Consider the following 9223-nt stretch of genomic DNA (forward strand, 5'->3'; position numbering starts at 1 on the left):
TATTACCATTATAAACCAACACATAGTGATTCATTGGTTCAAACCTAGCAACGTTGGATTGACTGGTCACCTCAAATACCGTCAGTGAGATAAGATAGAGGTTGCAAAATGCATGGGTTACGATTGGGTAATGGGATAATAGTTTCGCCGTTTCCCGTTTCCGTACCGATACTGTTTCCCGTTCCCGATTCCGTGCAACATAGGTTCGATATCTTCCGAATTATAATAGCACATATGAGCAATCATTTAAAACAGCATCAGATCCTTGTATACACACAAAATGGATATCACATGCATCCCAATCAGAATCATCACTTAAAAACTCCACTCGCAACCCCTTCAGATCAACCATGAAATCAAAACTTCTAATAATTGTTTAACCACTACCAATTCCTTGTATACACACAAAATCAAGTTTTTACAAAACCAATTCATTCACATCTTGTTGTTTCATCACAATTTCTCCAAATTCGAGATCTGGTGCTTGACCCGTTTTTTTCTTGTTTTTAGATCTGCAACAATACAATACAAATTCATATATCAAATGGAGTCTACCCACCACCACCATCAACAAAGCAAAATATGCGAAAGAGGGCATCAGGGAATAAATGAATGATGTTCATAAATCATAACCGAGATGATGATAATGATGATATACAGTATATGTATATATAGATGTATGAGTGTGTGTTTGTATTATATATAGATAAAGAAAAACATATATAAGAGGTTGATGATTATTGTGGTTATAATATAAAGATGGATCTGAGAAAAAGTAGAAAGAAAAACAAGTTGGGGATCTGAAATTATTTTCCCTATATGTATTTTTAATAAAATGAAATAAAGTGGAACGGACAGAAATACTCTCATGTGCAGGGCACATGAGAGGGGATAACGGAGAGTTACAAACGGCTTAGAGACGGAGGGGTGTCTAGTGATACAAAAAAGTCACTACAAAGTGATGTAATAATAATAAAAAAAAATAGATGGATTGACAGTGTTTGGATAGATTTTAGATATTAATAAGATGAATCTTTAAGAGATTATGACTTGCTTCTGCTTTGTGTTGTAACAATATGATGTGATTGTTTATACGATAATGATACGGATAGATTTATAATTCTAGGATCCTATGACCTCTTGTGATTGATACCATAATTAAGTTAGGCTGCCTTTATCACCTTTTGTTTCTAACGCACTGATTGGTCCAAAAACACTTCCAGGAAAATGCAAGCTGAAAAGCAAGGGATTTCTGACCTTGGTAAGGAAAATATGCATTACTAATATTTGGTTGCTTCTAAGAACATTATGAATCTCATTAACCTTAATGGTTGATATTGTTGGGTGAAATAAACTTTTTAATTACTAATTTCCCTCCCAATGATTATAGGAGTAGTGGCGAAGAGGCCTTAAAGCACTGCAGGCTGATACCCTAATTAAGTTGCAGCAGGCACTTCCAGAACTGGAGAACGAGGTATGCGGATATAAGCATACTAGTAGGTGTAACAATTTCGACCCATTAACTTATGAATGGGTTGTGATCATCCCTAACGAGTAACGACCCTAATGAGTCAACTTGGTTTAAATAGAGCAATAGGTCAAACGGGTTGGACTGAAAAGTTTCTGAATCGTCTTTATTAAAATGCATAAATTCGTCTAAATCTTTTTGTTCAATATATGATATTTCTGCTACAATAATGTAATTTTGGCATTGAAATTCGACTGACCAATTATTGTTTAGAAAAAAGAAACTATTGGATAACAACCACGTTGGGTCAACGGAATCTGACCAGTTGCATTCTGGTCATAAAATGCATGTGTTGATTGTATCTATTTGTATGTCCTATCTATTTTGTCACGTCTACATGTATGGATTTCTAATCTAGTTATTTTGTTTCTTAAAGGTTCAAAAGACAGCAAATGATGTGAACTTCTATACCTTTGCATTTGAATATTGCCTAACAGGTACGAGAGAAGTCCCTAGCCGCTCTGAACTTGTCTGGTTTTCAGCTTCGTATTATTCATTAGCATCTATTTTTGTGATTATGCAAAGGATAGACAGAAGAGCATAGATGTAGAGTGCATATTTCAATTACTAGAGCTTATTTTAGGATCAAAGTTCCATCGTCAGATCAAGTAAAGGATAGACAGAAGAGCATAGATGTTGAGTGCATATGTCAATTACTAGAGCTTATTTTAGGATCAAAGTTCCATCGTCAGATCAAGTCGTTTGTTAGTTACCTAAGCTAGAACTTAGTTTATATGCAACCTTTTACATCACAAGTGATTTTAAGAGTGACTGCCAACATGCCCAATGTCCATTTTCTTTACTATTTTTAATGATAGTTTATTGAATATGATAAGCTATATCATTTAAAAAAATTTAGTACACGTTAGGCAACTTTTGAGTTTTGACCTATTTTGATCTGTTTAGTTTATCATAATTTTTTTTGTATGTTGACCATTTTAGCGTTATCATTCAATTATAAATAACTGGTTGAAATGGTCACCTCCGATTATTATTGTTCTTAATCACCGTGGATACAAAATCTATTGGGCAGACTATTCAATAAAAAGGTTTGTGGTGCAATCGTGTACAAAGAGGAAAGTATGAACATTCAAGCCTTTGACCCTAAATAAAAGTAAGAAAATAGACAGTATGATTTTATGGGTGAAGCATCGTGAAATAATTTTTCTGTCATTGTGCAGACACAGGTTGATTACAAGGTTATAAACATGAATCAATGGACGACTTTCTATAGATTTTGAAATGAGGTAGTCATTTGTTTGGTTTGGAACTTTCTTTTAATCAACCGTGTTTTTATTTCTTTTTTCCCCCTATAGTTCTTACTTCTTACTCAAGCTTTTTAGCTAGTTAGCCTATCACCAGAGGTGGCAAAAAATGGACTGATCCAGCTAAATCGTATTTTTTAAAATGCATAAAGTCGTCTAAATCTTTTTGTTCAATAAATGATTTTTCTGCTGCTATAATATAATTTTGGCACTAAAAATCGGCAGACCAATTGTAAATTGATGTGATGGTCATTCGAAAGTAACTACGGAGTATTTTTCATGATTACACTTTGGGGTTCTTTTAATATACTCCTAGTTCAATTGATAAACTGGATTAAGTTACTAAAAAACCGTATGTTATGTGGACAGATACCATAAGACCCTCATTTTGTGTTTAAAATGAGGAACACTTTTGAGTCACTTGGTTATCAACCTGGTTTTTATCTATCCCAGCTATTTACATTTACAAGGGGCAACATTTCATCGCCTTCTTCCACCACAATGCCACTAAAGCAACCCACAATTCCGACCCGCCCACCACCCCCTCTTCAACTGGGCCCCACTTAGAACAATGTCATCATCCAACTTCCATAACCCGGGCCAACTTGAACAACCACCAGGCCCATCAAAAGATGACCTCACATGTTTCTCCATCTCATTCATCAGATGCTCATATGGAAAACATGATGGGTTCTGAACATGCTCAAAATGACATAAAATGACCCAACGAGTTGAGCTTCTTCAGCGCCCTTACAGGAAGAAGTGATGATGCCAGGATACTGTTCAATGACGGTATATAAACTAGGTTGTATTTATGTAAGATGTGATATGTAACATTAAGGATTAATGAGATTGGATTATTAAGTAGTTTGCGTTTTGTATTTATGTAAGATGTAGAAATCCATATTAACATATACTCGGAATCATATTCTTCAATTTTCAATAGTATTTGCTTACTTTGTTGGTCTTTTTAAAATTAATTATTTCATCATTTATTTCATTTATTAGTTAATGAGCATGTATCTTTACGATCATCCCATGTTGTGTTTAATCTTTTATATTTTCAGCGTTGATAATTCACATGTAAACAAAGCACCTACACATATTAATTTGCATACATATGCATACAAAGATGTGCATTTGTGTACATCCATGCATAAAATATATGCACCTGTGTACACCTATACATATAAACATGTATACATATGTACATCTATGCATACAAATATGTATACCTATGCATACAAATATGTAGACGTATGTACACTTGTGTCCATCCATGCATGGTGGACACCTATGCATGCAAATATGTACACCCTAAAAAGATTAAGATTTCACGAGTTTAAGTCTATTTTGTCTTTGTATCTATTTACACTTATGCATATACAATTTCATGTGATAAAATATATATTTACGTGTGTACGCAATTCATATATAATTGTTATAAAAATACAGGTGTTCGCAGAATAACAAAAGTTAATGTATGAAATGGTTACGGGTGATAAAAACGTCATTCGCTAATTTTAAATAAATTATATAGGTTTAATTTAAAAAGACTAGTAGTTGGCTGATGAATGTATGGGTTTAATTTTAATTAAATTGTATGGGTTTAATTTAAATCGTAATCATAATAAGTAAATATAATTATATTGAATCCTTAAAAAGTCAAAGGGGATTCATAACTCTATAAATATATGCGTTTTTGTCTCCTCGTTTAAATCTTAATTTCCTTTTACCTCTCTTTAATTATTAAATTAATCATTAATCATATAATAATTAGTTAAAATATTGCCTATTTATAGCCATTGATCAACATCATCAATGGTTCTAAATAGTTCTCGTAGTTCTCGACAAAAAATTAGTTCTCGTAATAACTTAACTCTATATATATATATATATATTTTACGGTAATTATTATAAGTGTACAAAAAAGTATTAATTGTTTATAAGATTCCTTAAACACGAAATGTTCATATCATAAAGGTAGTTAAAACCTACCATTGATTTCATTCTTAGTTGAATAATGTCTTTCTTCGAGCCGTCTTTGAACCAAAATCATTGATCAAACTTTTATAATCAATACTATCTAATAAATCATTCTCAATTACTATCATTGCCGATTCATTCAACCTCTCTTATGACATTGTCGAGCGTAAGTATGAATTTAATATTTAAACTATATTAATATAAAACTAAGAGTTTTTAAAAAATGGAGGTCCGTCTTAAAAAATTAGGGCCCGTTTTAAAACGGAGGCCCTGTACGCTGGCCTACATTGCACATGCCAAGATCCTTCACTGTTGATGCGTTTATTTTTTAAAAATGGGTTGTCATGATGAAAAGAAAAACCATAAACACGCATATGGACATTCAGAATCACATCTTCCTTATATATAAGCTAATTAACTTCTAGAATCTCAAGCGACAGTTCTAAAGTTTGTTTTTGTTTGTTATATGTTTAAGTTTCAAAATACATCACTTTGTTTCCATTCAAATAGTTGATACATTATATTTTAGGGATTACTACCCCATAATGTAAACAACTTTACACGAATTGTTATAGTGTATTGAACTTCAATCTTGTGTATTGTATGTAATGAACATTCAAATCATGTGCATTGTATGTATTCAACCAATCAAAACTTGACAAATGACAACTTATATGGTTGCCACATATATTCGGATACATATAATGCATAAGATTTGAAAGTTTATTACATACAATACACGTGATTGAATTTCGATACATACAACTATTTGTGTAAAATTGTTTACATTCTAAAATACTAATCCTTATATTTTATTAATGTTTTATACTATTTAAAATGAATGTAACCATAAAGTCTATTTCATATAGATTGAGGTTCATTTTTATGGTTTTTAAAATATATATATTAAAAAGATTTGCGTCTAGACATATATAGCTAACTTCGGAACCCAAATTCTAAAGTTATATCTAATCAATTCATTTACTTTCACATGTCTAAACCAATTCATTTGCTTTTGCTTTCTAACTTACACATGTGTAGTTATACAACTTACACATGTGTAAGGTATACAACTTATCAGTTCTGAATAGTCATTTGATCTAGATATCCAACTTACACATACGTAAGGTATACAACTTACGCATGTGTAAGTATACAACTTATTAGTTCTGAATAAATATTTGATTTTGATATCCAACTTACACATATGTAAGTTATACAACTTACGCATTTCTAAGTATACAACTTATATGTTCTAAATAATCATGTGTAACTTACACATATGTAAATTATACAACTTACACATATGTATAAGGGTTTATGGTTTAAAGTCGTAGGGTTAGCCGACCCTAAACCGTAAGCTACCATATAAAACCCCGGGAAAATCTAAACCCTAAATGCTAAACCCCAAAATGCTAAACCCTAAAATGTATGTATCATTTTTTCAGTAAAAAAAATGATGATGATTATTGCGGTTATAATATAAAGATGGATCTGAGAAAAAGTCAAAAGAAAAACAAGTCGGGGATCTGAAATTATTTTCCCTAATATGTATTTTTGATAAAATGAAATAAAGTGGAACGGACAGAAATACTCTCATGTGCAGTGCATGCACATGAGAGGGGATAATGGAGGGTTACAAATGGCTTAGAGACGGATTGGTGTCTAGTGATACAAAAAGTCATTACAACGTGATGTAATAATAATAAAAAAAAGTACGACGGCGAAATTTGATAAAACGACAAACCACAAGGTTATGTAATGAAATTTTCTATTAATTGATCTCTTTTCAAAAAATTTTGATGTGTATTTTAATTTTTAAAGAAGATCGAATGTGATTTAGTTGATGTTCTTTTCTAATTTGTGAGGTTTAGTATATTTCATTTTGTTATTTTAACTTTGCTTTATTCTAACGAGATATATATATATATATATATCCTAGTACTAGCTAATTAACCCGTATATTATGCGGACACCTAAATAGAATTTGATTTTTTAAAGATACAACACAATGAACCGTGTTTAACTTTTTATTACGTTGAACACTATTATATCATATAATGTTAATTCAAATCCATAACTTTAACTCCAAAATGATATTATAATAATCAATCTTCATCTACAAATTTGTTTCTCATTTCAGTGGAAACTTTTCATAATTATCTAATAAAAATATTTTAAAGTCGTAATATCTTGAAATAATTTTTTTGTTTACTTTTTAAGTTTTTTTGGATGATGTCATAAAAATATTAAGGTTATATGTTAAGAAGTCTTCTTTAAAATAAAATGATATTATAACAATTTTATTTTATTAATATAAGAGATTAATGCATATAACATGTGGGGACTAACTGTTGTAGAGTGCGATAAAACCGTAAAAATAGAATATTTTTGTTCTCTTTTTAAAAACTCTTACTTAATCCCAAAAGTAAATGAATACGATCTAGTTGATGTTCTTTTCTAATTTGTCACGATTAGTACATTTCATTTTGTGGTTATAACTTGCTTTATTATATATATATATATATAATTTCCTTATTTTGAAAACCATTTTTAATAAAATGAAATTTGATAAAATGAAAAACCATAAAGTTATTTAATGAAATTTTCTCTTGTTTAATTGATCTCTTTTCAAAAAATCTTGATGTGTATTTTAATTTTCAAAGAAAATGAATGTGACTTAGTTGATGTTCGATCTTTTCTAATTTGTGAGGTTTAGTATATTTCATTTTATTATTTTAACTTTGCTTTATTCTAAAGATATATATATATATATATCCTAGTATTAATGCATATAACATGTGGGGATTAGATATATATATATATATCCTAGTATTAATGCATATAACATGTGGGGATTAATCGTTGGAGAGTGTGATAAAACCGTAAAAATAGAATATTTTTGTTCTCTTTTTAAAAACTCTTGATGTATACTTAATCCCAAAAGTAAATGAATACAATTAGTTGATGTTCTTTAGTAATTTGTCACGTTTAGTATATTTCATTTTGTGATTGTAACTTGCTTTATTATATATATATATATATATATATATTATGGGATTAGGTATTGTAAAACAAGTATTAAGGTAAAATAAATAAGACAAGATCTTGATCCTTAGATCATGGTTAAATTGATGCACGAAGATTCACGAAGCAATTGATGTACGATGATTTTGATGATGCACGGTGATTATCACCGAATAAAAACTTATTGTTTTATTTGTTTTACTTTAATAGTTGTTTTATTTTACTTAAAACCTATATATTATATATATGGGATAAGACTATAGTGAGAACACCCATAAAATTAGAACACTTAAAAACATCATTTTGATACATTAAAAGTCCATAAAATTAACATAGTGTAATTTTTATAACTGTTCTTATTTGATTATTTTATATATATATATGTATATGTCTTATATTAGTATAATGTCCTTATGATGTGCGGATTGACCGTGCGTATAGTGCGATAGAAACCGTAAAAAAAAAAAAGAAAGAATGGTATCTATACATATAATTACATTATCATGATATATAAGTTGGATTTTTTTTTTGTTAGCGTTGTTATTTTTGTATAAATAATATTATTAAATAATTTGATTAATAATAATAATTAGAAACATAGTTTGATTAGGACTAAGTATATTTTAAAAAATATTATATTATAGGGATAAGTATTTGTGAATGTAAACAACTATAGGCGAATGTTTATAGTGTGAAAGTACTAAAGTTTTGTTAATTGTATGTAATAACTTTCAAATCATGTTCATTGTATGTATTCGAGTATATCTAACAATCACATAAGCTGCCATTTGTAAGTTTTACATTGGTCAGAGACATACAATACAATAGATTTGAAAGTTATTCCATGCAATGAACACAACTTTATTTTTTCACATTATAGTTAAATTTACAAATATTTATCCCTATTTTATAATTATATTAGGTAAAGATTACTACAATTCTAAAATCCAAAAAAAAAAAAGTATTTTAATTATCAAAAAAAAAAAAAACACACACACGCATGTTAATGAAGGATTATGACATATGCCACTAAAAAAACCTCTCAATAATGTTTAGTTTTTTTTTTTTTAGATATCTTGTTAGATGTTGTTTGTCAATAACAAGAAATTCGTTAACTTGCATCTTTCCTAACAGATACAAATCAACTAAATCTTCACCGTCAAATTATACCCATCTAATCTAACAACCCAAACCCTGAACTAATATCCATCAATCAAACCACAACTCTTCTATATAAAACCCCAAGAAAACACAATGATCATTTTAAACTATACTTAGTGTGAAACTTTACCAACCTTTAAACTCTGTTTTGATTTTCAATCATATTTCCACACACATTTTTCCAAACAAAAAATTAGCGTTAAAACCACATAATAAGTAATTTTCCTCACTCTTCAGAAACTGACCAATTATAAAG

The 9223-nt window shown here is 29.5% G+C and overlaps 1 long non-coding RNA gene across 1 annotated transcript; it reads left to right on the forward strand.

The window, feature by feature from the left end:
- Positions 1-3740, forward strand: LOC122579803. Its single transcript, XR_006320701.1, has 5 exons — positions 1-1261; positions 1391-1474; positions 1905-1965; positions 2710-2775; positions 3163-3740. It is a non-coding gene; the product is annotated as an uncharacterized LOC122579803 (long non-coding RNA).
- The last annotated feature ends 5483 nt before the right edge of the window (positions 3741-9223 follow it).

The sequence above is a fragment of the Erigeron canadensis genome, chromosome 8 (assembly GCF_010389155.1).
Source record: "Erigeron canadensis isolate Cc75 chromosome 8, C_canadensis_v1, whole genome shotgun sequence".
Lineage (NCBI taxonomy): Eukaryota > Viridiplantae > Streptophyta > Magnoliopsida > Asterales > Asteraceae > Erigeron > Erigeron canadensis.